Below are 15,961 nucleotides of genomic sequence, written 5' to 3' on the forward strand. Positions count from 1 at the left end.
ATCTTGCTTGCTGCAGATGCATCTGTCCATGAAAGTATTGATGGAATGACCACTGCACAGTCCTTGTGGAGACCAAGTTCTGTCTTCACTTTGAGGATAACCTCCATCGTATTGTGTGGCACTACAGCCGTGCTAAATGGGATAGATTTCAAACAGGTCTAGCAAGTCAGACTGGGCAACTGCGAGGCACTGTGGGCCATCAGCAGCAGAATTGTATTCAACCACTCAGTAACCTCATGGTCAGCATATTCCCCACTCTACCATTGCCACCAAGCCAGGGGATCAATCCTGGTTCAATGAAGAGTGCAAGAGGGCATGCCAGGAATGGCACCAGGCATACCTAAAAATGATGCGTCAACCTCGTGAAGCTATAACACAGGACTATTTACATGTCAAATAGCATAAGAAAGTGATGAACAGGGCTAAGTGATTAATTACTAATGGATCAGATCTAAGATCTGCAGTCCTGCCACATCCAGTCCTGAATGGTGGTGGGTAATTAAACAATTCAGTGGAGGAGGAGGCTGCACAGATATCCCCATCCTCAATGATGGGGGAGCCCAGCAGATCAGTGCAAAAATAAGGCTGAATCCATTTGCAACAATCTTCAGCCAGAAGTGCCGAGGCGGATGATCCATCTTGGCATCTTCCGGAGGTCCCCAGTATCTCAGATGCCTGTTTTCAGCCAATTCAATCGCTCCACATGATATCAAGAAACTGCTGAAAGCACTGGACACTGCAACAACTATGGACAATATTCCGACTATAGTACTGAAGATGTGCTCCAGAACTTGCTGCTCCCCTAGCCAAGTTGTTCCAATACAGCTACAACGCTGACATCTACCCAGCAATGTGGAAAATTTCCCAGGTATGCCCTGTACACGTAAAGCAGGACAAATCCAACCCGGCCAAATACTTTTTTAAAATTCACCCATGAGGTGTGGGCTTCACTGGCTGGGCCAGCATTTATTGCCCATCCCTAGTTGCCCTTGAGAAGGTGGTGGTGAGCCTCCTTGAACTGCTGCAGTCCAATACTGCCCCATCAGTCTACTCTCGAGTAGTAAAATTATGGAAGGGGTCATCAACAGTGCTATAAAGCGGCACTTGCTTAGCAATAACCTGCTTCCTGATGCTCAGTTTGGGTTCCGCCAGGGTCACTCAGCTCCTGACCTCAATACAGCCTTGGTTCAAACATGGACTAAAGAACTGAGCTCCCGAGGTGAGGTGAGAGTGACTGCCCTTGACATCAAGGCCGCATTTGACAAAGTGGCATCAAGGAGCCCTAGCAAAACTGGAGTCAATGGGAATCAGGGGGGGAACTCTCAGCTGGTTGGTGTCATACCTAGCACAAAAGAAGATGGTTCTGTTTGTTGGAGGTCAATCATCTCAATTTTAGGACATCACTGCAAGAGTTCCTTAGGGTAGTGTCCTCGGCCCAACCATCTTCACCTGCTTCATCAGTGACCTTCCTTCCATCATAAGGTCAGAAGTGGGGATGTTCGCTGATGATTGCACAATGTTCAGTACCATTCGCAACGACTCAGATGCTGAAGCAGTCCATGTCCAAATGCAGCAAGACCTGGACAATATCCAGGCTTGGGCTGACATGTGGCAAGTAACATTTGGGCCACATAAGTGCTAGGAAATGACCATCTCCAACAAGAGAGAATCTAACCATTGCCCCATGACATTCAATGGCATTACCATTGCTGAATTCCTCACTATTAACATTTTGGGGCTTACCATTGACCAGAAACTGAACTGGATTAGCCATATAAAAACTCCTGCTACAAGAGCAGATCAGAGGCTAGGAATCCTGCAGCGAGTAACTCATCTCCTGACTCCCTAAAGCCTGTCCACCATCTACAAGGCACAAGTCAAGAATGTGATGGAATACTCTCAACTTGCCTGGATGAGTGCAGCTCCAACAACACTCAATAAGCTTGACACCATCCAGAACAAAGCAGCCCATTTGATTGGCACCCTATCCACAAACATTCACTCCATCCATCACCGATGCACAGTGACAGCAGTGTGCACCATGTGCAAGATGCACTGTAGGAACTCAAGGCTCCTTAGACAGCACCTTCCAAACTCACAACCGCTACCATCTAGAAGGACAAGGGCAGCAGACATGTGGGAACACCACCACCTGGAAGTTCTCCTCCAAGCCACTCACTTGGAAATGTGTCACAATTTCTTCACTGTTGCTGGGTCAAAACCCTGGAACTCCCTCCCTAACAGCACTGTGGGTGAACAGGAAGGCAGCTCACCACCACCTCAAGGGTATTTAGGGATGGTATTAAATGCTGGCCTAGCCAGTGATGCCCACATCCCATGAATGAATAAAAATAGTTACAGACCCCATGATTCTGATGGTAGGGGAATTCTGCAATGGTAATGTCATTGAATGTCAAGAGGAGATAGTTAGTTAGATTCCGTCTTGTTGGGGATGGTCATTGCCAGCACTTATCTAGCGTGAATATTACTTGCCCAATCCTCAGTGCTATCCAAGTCTTGTTGCATGCAGTGACGGACTAGATCGTTATCCAGGGAGTTGCAAATTGAACTGGAAGTTGTGCGAATATCAATAAATATCCCTGTTTCTGATATAATGATGGAGAGAAGGTCATTGAAGCATCTGAAGATGGTTATGCCATCTGGAGATAATTGGCTTCTAACAACCATAATTATTTAATGGTACCTTGGCTTTGACCTTGTTTAGCAGTTCGTAAGAACTATTAGTCTGATCCTAGTTCCAATTAATTTGATTTGCTCTCTGAATGGGTTAATTTGAAAAATATTGGAATAGGATTGAAGTCGTAAATACCAACTCAGATGAACTGTGGGAATGTCCACTCTGGATATAACCAGCCAGGGTTGAATAATGTAGGCTGCCATATCAAACTGAGAATCTGGCATTTTCTGTTGATTACTTTTTTATATTAAGGAAGGATTGAATATCTTACTTATGATGGATTGATCATTGGTCAATAACATTCTTGCCTCTGAATCAGAAGTGTTGGGTTGACCTATTCTGGATAGCTCCAACAAAGGGAGATCTGAGTGCCAGTTCTGAAGAGTGGATTGATGTCCAGGAGGGATATTTGCATCCAATTGGTATGGATGATCACCCCATCGTAAAGGGTAGCTGGGGCTCTTTAGCCTGAATTGCACCTCACCTAGGAGAAAGAACTCCGTTTTCTTCACAACTTGTATCTGCAATAGGAAATCATGGCAGCTACTCTTGCCTAGTAAGTGTCTCAGGAATCTTGTGGGAGACTTGAACAAGTCAAGCATAGATCACAACAGATGTATGATCCATTTGTCTCAGGAGATTCAGTTATCAATGGTCCATGAATGCAAATTATATATGATCTTGAAAATATATATTTAATAAACCAGATAAAGTGGTGTGTTGTTGTGGGGGTCATGGAGAGGAAAAAGGTGATCTCTTTAGGGTGACTGCTCTCTCAGTGGTTATATTAGTGCCTCTGACTCAGCTGCTCAGTCTTCTTGGGGTATAGTCACATTGAGGTGATATAACTGAACTAGCAATCCAGAGCCCTGGATTAATGACCCAGAGACATGAGTTCAAATCCAATAACGACTACTGGGAGATTTAAATTCAATTAATTAATAAATGTGGAAGAAAAGCTAGTCTCAGTAATGATCGTGAAACTATCAGTTGTTGTAAAAATCTATTTGGTTGATGACCTTTACCAAAATCTGTTGTTCTTACCCGGCCTGGCCTATACGTAACTCCAGACCCACTGCAATGTATTTGACTCTCTTACCTGCCTAGGCAAGCCTCTCTGTTCTCTTCAAGAATGTGGCTCACCACCTTCCCAACAGCAATTAGGGATGGGTAACTCTCATATCTAATGAATAAAAATAACACAGCATGATCAAATAATTTTTCAAAGTAGTTTATAAAATAATATATAAAATATATAATGCATTGTTTATTACAGCCATATTGTATTATAAGAATAAAATAAAATGGGTGTGAGAGCAGATAAAATGCATCTAGTTTAATCAATTTTAAAATATGCATTCACTTACATTTAACATCTAATATATAACTAACTTGAGTTAATTTAATTATTGGAACAATGTAGCAGATATAATTTGACTTAATTATTTTAATGTGTATTTATTTATTATATACTTGTGTAAAATATGTGAATGTATTAAAGAGGATAGAAGAGTGTTCTTGAGGCATAACCTGGCACCTCCCAGGGGCTGGCTAGCAGGGTTAGGGAGAGAGGAGAAGGTGTGAATGACCTGGAGGATTAAATCTCCAGCAGTAAGAACTGGCTGAGTATCAAGATTGAAAATCAAATACCTTAGGAGGTGGGGAGTTGGCCAGATGGCTGAGAGAAGGCAGCCTTGGAACTGGAATACCCTGGGAGGTGGCAGTCAGGGTGGTGAGGAAGGAAAAAAATAACTGAAAGAGTAAGGCACAGACAGAAAATGTTGAAGTGTTATCCCTAAAGTGAGTTTAAAAAAAATAAACTTATTGGAAAAGAAAAATCAGAGAGCCATGAGTGTGAATCTTGTTTTACTTCACTTGAGGTGCAAAATAGGCTTCTGATTCACTATCACCTGTCTTTACCCAGAGACATAAGTTATTGGTGGCTGATATGGCAAGTTTCCAAAATCTGCTCCTGTTGCCACCCAGTGACTAGAGCCTGTAACTGCATGTAGGTTGAAAATAAGTTTCTTTACTTATGCTTTGGGGCAAGCCTTTGGCTTGGGGGCAGCCTCTGGAGTCAATATGCTCAGTTCTGATGATGTAGACCACAGCTCTCGCTCTGAATTTTTGGTTTACACTCAGCAGAAAATACTCAAGCTCTGCCTCACTGTACATGTTGTGGAAGCCCTATCCACCAGCTAGTACAGAATAAAGATGGTTATGGTCATGGAAGGAGTGATCATGTTGTGGCTTGTCAGACTGTGAATCTTTCCACTACTTAAACTGTTATCCTAAGGAGGAGTGTGTTATGTCTTCTGGTCCCCACAAGGTCGAAATTAACATACTTTAAACTCAAAAATGCTTCACCGAGTGTATTTCCTGCATCTCTCCATGTTGCTGGTAGACTATATTGTTGCTTCATACATGACTGCAGTACAGCAGTAAAATGTGGTACCCTGGATGTACATTCTCAAAACAATTGGTTACTATTTCTTTACAAATAATATCCTCTTTAGAAAAGAATTGATATAGAGGTATTTTTTTAATGAAATGATTGGAACAGTTAGATTAACAATCGACTTTTATAAATAAACTGAACACCATGAGTTATGTTTAGCTTTTTTCTTTTCTAAAAGTATTATTCACAATCGCTTAGGTGATAGGATGTTGTGCCTCCATCCTGTGGTTTTGACATTCATTGTGCGCAGTGATAAGTTGGCACACTGCACAGGTGTGTTGCTCCTGGTGTTGCAGGAGCTGTTGATGTTGCTAATGTCACTTGCTGGTGACATTGATATTGCACTGCTTGTTCGTGATGTTCTTGATGTTGTCTCACTGGTTAGTGATGTTGCTGCTGTTCCCGATGATGTTTTCTGCTTTTCCAGCTTGGGTTTAGGTCGAATATGGGCACTGTTCCTTCTCACTCGCTTACTGACTTCAGTCTCAATGATGTATGACCTTGGAGTCTCAGCTTCATCAATAACCTTTGCTGGGTTCCAGGTTTTTGTAATTGTTGCCTGTGCATGTACAGTTTGTCCTTTCAACAAATGAGGCAGGGATTTAGCATGCTTGTTGAAGTGTTAACCTCTTCCTAGCTGTGTATCAGTGAGTTGTTCTCTTACTCCCTTGTAATCAGGAGTATACACCTTGCTTTATATTAGGGATGAATCACTTGTTTCATCGCTGTGATACTCAATCTTCAAAGCATCCAATCATCTCATGAAAACACTCTGGATACATTTGGACTGGATCTTCCTACTTTCTGATTGGAGAGTGCTTTTCAATGGGTATATTACCTTAAACCCTTGGTGTCATCTCATGGGTTACTGAGATCAGCTGCAGCTCTTCACAACTGCTTAACCCCAGGATAACAGGACCATCTGTTTCAGTAATGTAAAGCAGACAGTCAATACTTTTTCCTTTGTGTGTCTCTCTGATTTGAGCTGTTCCTTGCTATCAAATCTCAGTTCCACCATATGCTGGAAGCATGACGTAGCTTGGTTCCAGAGTGCCTATCCTTTGGTATCTATCTACTTTCAGATTTTCAGGAAAGATCTTCTAGCGTAGTCTGAGCGGGATGATAATCTGTGCTCTGGTATCAAGCTTCAGTTTCAGATTTATGGTTGTGGGTTTATTTCTCACCCTCTCCCTGATCTGAAGGGCTGTGTGAATTTCTTTTCTCTGGGAATTGTCACATCCAGCCATTTCATGCAGTTATATGGTTCCAGTGCCTATTGTGTCCTCACACTCAATGCCATCTTCTGGGGTATGGATGTTTTGTTCCCTTTTACTTCTCATTCTCCCTGTTGCTCTGTCTCTGATATCTCATTTACCATCTTTTTTCTTTGTTCTGCACATCTTTTCCCAGTGATTTGGCTTTCCACAAGCTCTGCAGTTTGATCTACATGTGGTACATTTCCTTCTAGAGTCATAGAGGCCTACAGCACAGAAAAAGGCCCTTTGGCCCATCAAGTCTGAGCCAGTCAAACAAGAACCTAACTATTCTAATCCCATTTTCCAGCACTAGGCCCATAGCCTTGTATGCCATGGCATCACAAGTGCACATCCAAATACTTCTTAAATGTTATGAGGGTTTCTGCCTCTACCACCCTTTCAGGCAGAGAGTTCCAGATTCCCACCACCCTCTGGATGAAAAAATTCTTCCTCACATCCCCTCTAAACCTCCTGCCCCTTACCTTAAATCTATGCCCCCTGGTTATTGATCCCTCCACCAAGGGGAAAAATTCCTTCCTGTCTACCCTATCTGTGCCCCTCATAATTTTATATGCCTCAATCATGTTCCCCCCTCAATCTCCTCTGCTCCAAGGAAAATGACCCCAGTCTATCCAATCTCTCCTCATAACTAAAACTCTCCAGCCCGGGCAACATCATGGTAAATCTTCTCTGCACTCTCTCTAGTGCAACTGTGAACTCGTGGTTGTCCACAGCTCTTGCGCATTTTTCTTTCTATTTGGTGTGCAATCATTTGTTGCTGATTCGTTGCTTCAACCTTGCTGCCTCTCTCTCAAATGAACTGAAAGCTAGCCTATGAGTAGTTAGTGTCTTCGTCTATCTAATTGTGGCTTCTGCTCTGGCACTGTCTACAGCCTGTGACATTGGGAGCTTGCCCTTTCCAGTCAATTCCTTTTGTACTTCAAGGTGTGCAGAACCCCAAATGAGCTGATCTAGCAGCCTTCCATTTGTCTCCTTAAATTTACAATTTCTGGTTGCATTATTCACTCTTGTTAAGAAATTGTCAACAGGCTCAGCTGGTTCTTGCTTCAGGCCTTGAAATTCATATTGGTAGATCCGATGATTTGATTTTGACTAGAAGCGCGTGCTGAATTTTGCCTGGATTTTTGCTGTTGTCTTCACTCAGCCCCTAGCTATTAAACAAACTTAACCCTTTCTCTTTTGCCCACTAAAGGATGTAGCTGACCCTTTTGTTCTTCACTAGCGCCTTTTAGAAAGCTACTGAATGTCAGTCCACACTTTTGTTTAAATTTCTCAAATGCCTCTATGACATCATTAACCCTCCAGTTCGTCGTGGGCTGGAGCTGTGTGTTTATTGCTGCAATGGCAATTTCATTTTCGTGCGATTCACTCAGTTTTTCCTCTCACCTTCTGGCACTAATTTGGGTTGATTTTTCAATCTAGTTCAGAGTTAAATTCGTTCAAAATGTTTACATTTTTATTCACAAGACACCCACTGTCATTATGTTATGTCTTCAGGTTCCCACAAGTTCAAAATAAACTTAGACTCAAAAATGCAGACGCTTCATCAAGTGTATTTCTTGCATCTTTCCATGCGGATGTAGACTGATACATAATTACTCGGCACATGACTGCAGTGCAGTAGGAAAACATGGCACCCTAGGCATACATTCTCATAATTAATTCCTATTTCTTTATGAACAATATAACAGTGTGAAGCTATGAACAATTATATGCTTTCACTGTAAAATAGTTACTAATGTATGTGACATAGGCTGTGATAGGAAAATGTGACACTTTTAACTTTGAAAATGCTATCACAATGCTACCTACAGACACAAGTGAATATAGGTACTTATGTGTTTTCAAAGAAATTCACAGACACCTGGGCAATCTCCGATACCTTGCTATAGAGACACTAGCGGCAGGCTGCAAGGAATCTTTCCATTGCAAAATCTCTGACCAAATGGATATAAAAGAAATAGAATAAAATTAGGAAAAATGAGGAAATATGCAAGAAAATGCCTTTAATAAAGAAAAGAGGTTAATGATTCTAGTTTAGCTTTGAAACATAAATTAGTTTCACAAACAACAAATTACCTTTCAGTAGTTCAAAACATGAACATATTGCTCTTTGGCTGCCTTTGAGTTTCCCAGATCAATGAATTATGAGAGTGAAAAATACAAAAGTAGACATTCCTTCCTTCTTAATTTTGCTTCTAAGTGATTACATTTAATATCAGAATGTTTGTGCACTTCAGTCCAGAATTCATAGAACAAAGTCTGCTGGTGACATTTTAAAAACTTTTTCCTTCTTACTGTCCATTAGTACTGATATTAGCAGGACAATGTAATGCTTTTTGTGTAGCTAACAGTAAAGAAAATACATGCATTGACATAGCGCCTACTGCAAGCTCAGGAATTCCCAGCTTTCCAGCCAATGAAGGGGCCAGTTAGCTCAGACGGCTAGCGTGTGGTTCAGAATAATGGCATCTGTGTGGAGTCAATTCTTGTTCCAGCTGAGGTAGACTTGGGACCTACGTCCTCACCCTACCGCTGAGAGTGGAAGGCAATGACAAATCACCACCAACAAAAACGGCTAAGAAAACATCCCTGGGCGAAACATCAGCAGACAATGAGCCAAGGACCAGCCTTTGGGCAGAGCACACGAGTGAATGAAAAGCCAATGAAGTACTGTTGAAATGTTGTCACAGTTGAGGGATTAAATATTGGCCATGATAGCAGGGAGAACTCCCCTACTCACTGGAGTGGAACTTAAGCCTACACCCTTTTGATTCACAGAGAAGGCTGTGATTGCTGAGCCATGACTGACACACAGTTCCCCATTTTAACTTTCCACAATATTAAGTGCAGCCTTAGTTTATACATTTCCATTGGCCAGCTTGACTTTGGTGTCGTGATGGGCCATGGCACAGTTTAAATATTTTTGGCATTTTTTCTCCACCCTGTTCCGCAAAACATCACCAGTGAGGAAGGGGATCCATAGAACCTTTCCTTCACTATATTGTGAGAGGATAGCCCCTTTAATTTCTGGGAAATTGTGTGCTCATTCCTGTCTAATACTACAGTATGAAAATGATAGTTGTAACACATTACTAACATTAATAACCACCTGAATGAATTTGTTTACTGTGGTGCATGAAGTAAAGGAGATGAGCTTTTTGTATTTTATATGAATTTGTCTTTCAATAATTATGCAGCTGCATATTTGAAATTCAAAAAAGGACAACAAAAAATGTAAATAGCTAACCAGCTGCTTTGAAAGTAATTACAATCCTTTTTCCTTTGCCAATTTTCTTGCCGACTCTCTTTAAGATGATGACTCAAACTAGAATACAAGAGTAGCGGTTGCCATCCAGTCCTGAATAAAAGTGGTGGTTCTTCATGTGTAAAGCTAGACAGGAAGCACTGGAATGCACCAGCTGAGTCGAATCCTGCCTTTGTCTAGTATCTATACATATGTACTTTCCAACAAAGATCACTGGCCACTGATCAGTAGAGGGAACTCTGATATTTCACTTTTTTAAAATTCAAATTCCAATTCTATATTTTTAATTACTTTATGAGCTATTTTTCTTGTGTTTTTCATTATTCGATGGCCACAAATACAGTTTTAATGCCAAAATGGTGTCCAGTGTATTCCACAAGTCATCTTGGTGAAGATTTTATGAGCATGTGCCAGAAGAATGCAGAGTAAGTAATCTTGATGTCAGTCAGCATCCAGCTGTGATTTGATGCTAGTACTGCCCTTTTGGTCCTCACTGCTCTAGTTAACAACCTCTTTTAAACACACAAGTGCAATATGTGTTCAGCAGCAGCAAGGACCCCAAACAATGCTATTTAAGTGGATCATCAACAACTTTGTTGCTGATTACTTTCTGCTGGTTCTGTTATATATGTATGAAAGTGCTGGGTGATTTGAAGAGTTGGTTACAGTTGAAGACTGCAGGAAGTGGCGCTGCACATGGCGAAAGCACTGCATATGATTGCAAGGGCTCTGGGCACACCACTTGCTCCCAATCATGGGACTATTGTAGCAGTTCCCCTTCTGTTGCAGCATGAGGGGGAGGTGGTGCAGAGGCAGCACATAAGAAGACAAGTTGCATGTGGAGGGTAGGAGGGCTCTCAGCAGGAGAGCTTATCCACCTCAAGTCTTCCAAGAGCACTTTTCTTACCTGCACCTAAGCCAGAGGCAATGTGTTCAGCGTTAGTGATTCACAAAGGAGGTGCTCACAGACATCTGCCACATCTTGGAACCAGACCTACAGCCTCAGTGAATTTCTTTGCGTCAGAATCCTGTCAGGCTGTAACAGGGGACATGTCTAATATCTCCTTGTGCACTGTCCGCATCAGAGAGGTGACAGAGGCTCATTGTAGTAGGAGAGGGAAGTTCATTGTGTTCTCTCTGAACAGAGAGAATAGGTGGAGCACATGAGTGGTTTTTCCAGGATAGTGGGCTGCCGCAGGGTGCCATCGACTGCACACATGTAGCTTTGCGGCCACTGAATCTAAATGGCGAGGCATACTGCTTTTGGTGCATACTCATGCTCATGCTGGTTGAATATCTGCTATCTTAGCACATTGCGCTTATTCTGCACCAGTCCACTGTTCCATCAGTATTTCAGCCACCATGTCAAACCAGAGGATACCTGCTGGATGATGAGGGCTATCTGCTGCACACCTGGCTGATGACTCCCCTCCAACTACACATGGCCAGCACTCATACAATGTGAGCCCTGCTGCCACAAGGAATGTCATCAGGCTCTTGATTGAGGTGCTACAACAGTTCTGTTCTTTCGACCACTCTATAGAAGCCTTCCAATACTCGCCAGAGTGGATGTCCCAATTCATGGGGGTCTGCAACATCCTCTACAACCTGGTCACCATGAGGGCACAGCCCTTTCCACCAGCGGTTTGTGAGCACCTCAGGAGGGCAATAAAGGGAGGAGACAGCTTACACATCCATGTTCTGGAGGGCTCTCTGTAAGCACCTAAATTGATTCCAGTTCCAATGAATATAACCCCAATCCCTGTTGTTCAGTAGGCTCACATGTTACCATCCCTGTTACAAACCATCACAGCATCCTCCAGGCCACAATCCTGAAATAATAGCCACCATTAAACAACCATTCTGTGTTAAATTATCCAACAAACCATTCAATATTCCATACAAAACTCAATAAGTCATCAATGTTCCCTTAGTGCCTGTCTTGTGGTGCCTTTGCCTATCCTAGTGCTCCTACACAGTGCCCCAGTGGCAGTAGTCTGGACTGGTTGAAAGACAATAGCAAGAATAGTGGCAACATGGTGGGCTGGAGCCCAAATGCTATCATCCTGAGAAAGGAGAGCAGGTTCTTGCACCACAAAGTGACTGCCAGTTCCCCAGGTCAGCATTTCAGCAATGCTAATAATCTGCTGGGCGGCAGATTGCTGAATGCTGTGAGACCCTGAAAGTCCCTTTGAGCACTGGCGTCCACAGCCATAATGGCAATAGTCTGAACCTGCATGGGAACAAGCTGAATCTCATGACCTCTACTGCAGCACTCAGACATTGTGTGGCTTTTGCTTGTGCTGCAATGGAAGCTGAGACAACTGCTATCAGACACTGCATCTTGGTCAGGTCCACCAGTGCGCTTATGGAACTGAATTGTCCCAGGCCCTTGGAGGTGTTGGGGTTGGTGGCATCATGCAATCTGAAAAAAGTCTTTAGGCCAGTTTTCCCCGAGTTCTCGCTTTTCCCAATTTCAGGCTGGATCTGATGCTGCCAACATGCGACAATGGCAGATTGCCAATTAAGGTTGTTGAGTAACCAATTATCAGCATCTTTCACACCATCCAGCAAGTTTTCTGATGTCGCACGTGTGCCCCCTGCTGCCAGTACCCTGGCAAGTAAGAGGAAGCAGCTTCACAGCAGGTCAGAGCTGGGTATGAACGGAAGGAGTTTTCATGGTTCCCAGCAAAAAATGTCCCATGTCACAGCTTTGCCATTGAGTGAGGATTTCCTAGAGACCATGCCTCCAATCATCATGTGACTAATGCAGTGACAGCCACCCCCTGATATTGATGGCGCCTCCATTACTTCCCTGCCATTCCAGATGCCTGAATCTCAGCAGCACTGTAACGGGTGACACAGTGAATGCTACAGGCCATGCTTGCAGTGGTCCAACCTTACGCCTCAGGAACCCAACCCCATCCCCAAGTGGATGGCAAGCATAGAGATGGCCTACTAATTGACCACTTCCTATAAAATTAAGCCAGTGGGCAGGCAGTAACAGTGAGGTCGGGGTCTGGAAATGGTCCTGCCTCCCAAATATTTTCAATGTTGTGAAAATGCAGCCCATGGAGTTGGCCATCACTTCCATGCTGGGAAGCACAGGCTCCAAGCCCTAGGCAAAGCCTTGTGTCAAAGTGAAGCTAGACTCCTCCATGCTCCTTGACAATGATATCAGGCTCCCTGGTAAGCTGGCCATGCAGCAAGCATTTCTGTTTGCTTGCCCATAAGGTTTTTGTATGCACTGATCCATCAGAGTCCTCACCCGGGAGCTCTGCAGCAGAACCCATCAGCTACCTTCCCCTCCATGGAACTGGCACCCAAATGATCCTTTTCCCCTACCTGGCTGCAGCTCACTCTTGTCTAGTGGCTCACCACATGTAGTTACCACCTTTATGCTACTCACTAAAGTTCACGCAGTGCCATTATCTGAGCTGGTAGTTGTGATTGTCAAATGGAGTGATGGTGTTTCCTCTTTATCAGTCACTTCTTCCTCTTCAGCGTCCCACACTGGCTGGCCAGGCAGCAGCTCTTGGGTATCTGAAAGCATAAAGGCAAAAGAGCAGAGTTAAAGTGAAGGGAGGGGAAGCAAGTAAGCATGGTTACATTATGTGTAGATTATACCATAACAGATTGTGGGATGAGGATAAAGTGGGATGTGAGAAGGTGGATTAGGCAGGAACATACTGACATTCCTGATGTTTTCAGCCATGTCACTGGCCATGGCCTCAGTTGTGGCTGCTTCAATAATTGCCACTACTCCATGGGGGTAAGTACATGCAATGTGCCTTCCCCACCACCACCACCCCCCCCCCCCCACCCCCCCACCCCCAACCACAATTTGGACGTTGCTCTTCTAATTATGAGTCACATTCCCACTGATAGAGAGACATGTGCGTCATTGAGTGTGGTGTAATGAATTTGGGCAATGCACCTGCTGCAATTGAATAACTGTCATGTGTGTAAGCTGAGAGATGTGGGTGTGAGGCTTGTACAGCGTGTGAGGGTGAAGTGAGGCTATGAATGTGAAGTATGAGCTGTGTGTTTGTTGGTAGGTGAGTGAAAGGGGTGTGAATGGAGCAGTGAGTGAAGCCAGTGGTTTATTTGCAAGGAAATGGCATGTAAAGGTACATTCACTGACCTCAGCTGTTCATGTGAGACCATTAAACTTCTTGTGGCACTGCATCCAGGTCCTCATGGCTACACTGCAGACATTGACCGCAATGACTGCTCTCATTGCCTTCTTTGTATCTACTTGGAGGATCTTCTGGCCTCCTGGTCCTCTGTTGCACTTCCTGTACCTAGGCCCCCAGTGCTGCCTCAGACAGCCTTAGGATGTGCTGTCTTGCGCCATTTTTCAAGGTTCTTTTTGCTCTTTAACTCTTCTCTCACCACATCTAGTACCTGTTGCACAAGAATGCATTTCAATTTTGAGAGGTTTTGTCAGGCGTTAAGTAGTGCAGGCTAGTTTCAAGTGATACAGTCACTCAACAGTGTGTTCAGCACTGGGCACTATGCCACAATCATTATCATTAGCAGGTAGCCTGAATTTATGCCTCCGAATCTGTTGAATGGCGCTGCTCGATCATGCATCGTTAACCCTGTGCCAGATTTCAGGGACTATCTAATTTTTCCCCCAAATCTTTCTACTAACACTTCTCTCAGTTCTCTGTTCAATAAACCACTTCTTTCAAATTCAATCTTTCCACTACTACACACCGTTTTTAGAATTGATTGAAAGTACTTGGTTTGAGTACTACCAGAAGTAGAAAACATATTTATGGGTAATGATGCTGAGACACTTGAACATAAATACCAACAGAAACAGCTGCAAAAAGAAAAGAAAACATTCACTTTTAGTTCACTAACAAGAGGAAGTAGAAGCAACGTGTAAAACTATTGTGGTTTTTGATGAAAAAGTTGATTTGCTTAGACCAATATAATGCTTCTGCTCACAGCGGAGAAAGCATTGCTTTTGAACTACAGAATACATTTGCAACCTAAGAGCGGTTAGCCATTTGCTGGAGATGGTTTCACTGAACTGTATCAATCAGACATTGTTTTGTTCCCTGCTTCAATGTTCTTTTTTTGTTACAATAATCAACTAAATAAGTTTTTAATATTTTGAGTATCCACTAGGACTGACAATCGCAGCATAATGGGGAACGCCTGTGCAAATGTTATGAGTTTTCATTAAACCTATGTTTCCAAATGAAGCCGAGGCCAGATGACAAATGTATGACAATGCCAAGGAAGGCAAAATTAGGAAGTAAGAAATATTAAAGACAGAATTTTCTGAGGCCCTGTGCTGTCACTGGGTTCTTGCTCAAACCATCCATTCATTTTTTAAACATTAATGTCAATGGATGAAAAACCACTGGGGAGATGGGGAGAATATTTTTACGTAACATGCTGTTATGATTTGGAATGCACTCTCTGAAAAATGGTGCAAGCAGATTCAATAGTAACTTTTGAGGGGGAATTATATACAGGCTTTAAAAGAGAAAAAATGCAAGGAATGGAAAAAGCAGGAGAGTAATGACTAATTAGATAACTCTTTGAAAGCCAGCTGGGCCGAATGGCTCATTTCTGTGCCGTTTGATTCTATAAATCTGACGTTTGATTTCATTGCAATGAAATAATGTCAATTTTTTGGAAACTTGTGACCTTAGTTTAATGACACTTTTCAAAGCCGTTGTGCAAGATTTTAACCCATTCAAAACCCACCCGCTAGCACAGGGTTAAAATTGGGCCCGTTGTCTTCAGCCCCAGCCACCAACTACATACATTACCCTAGCCATTTAATCCAGCCCCCCGATCACTGCCCTAGGTTGAACCAGATGGTTCACAACCTCACCTTCCTATTTGACCCTGAGCTTGGTTTATGACCCCGATTATTGCCTTTATCACTAAGATTGCCCAGTTCTAGCTCTGTAATGTCATCCAGCGTTCAGCCCATCAGCAGAGAAAACCCACATCCATTCATTTATTACCTTAAGACTACATTATTCTAATGTGCTTCTGGCTAGCGTCTTATCTTCCACCTACCATAAACTTGAGCTCAGCCCATAACCTAACTCATCCTAGGTCCAGTTTACCCATCAGCACTTTGCTTACTGACCTACATTGGCTCCCAGTCCCCAAATGCGTTTATTTTAAAATTCTCAGTCTCATGTTCAAATCCCTCCTTGATCTTGCTACTCTATATCTCAGTAACCTTCTCCAGCCTATTGCCCTAATACAGAAATCTAGCCTTT

The sequence above is a fragment of the Cetorhinus maximus genome, chromosome 1 (genome assembly GCF_964194155.1).
Source record: "Cetorhinus maximus chromosome 1, sCetMax3.hap1.1, whole genome shotgun sequence".
Lineage (NCBI taxonomy): Eukaryota > Metazoa > Chordata > Chondrichthyes > Lamniformes > Cetorhinidae > Cetorhinus > Cetorhinus maximus.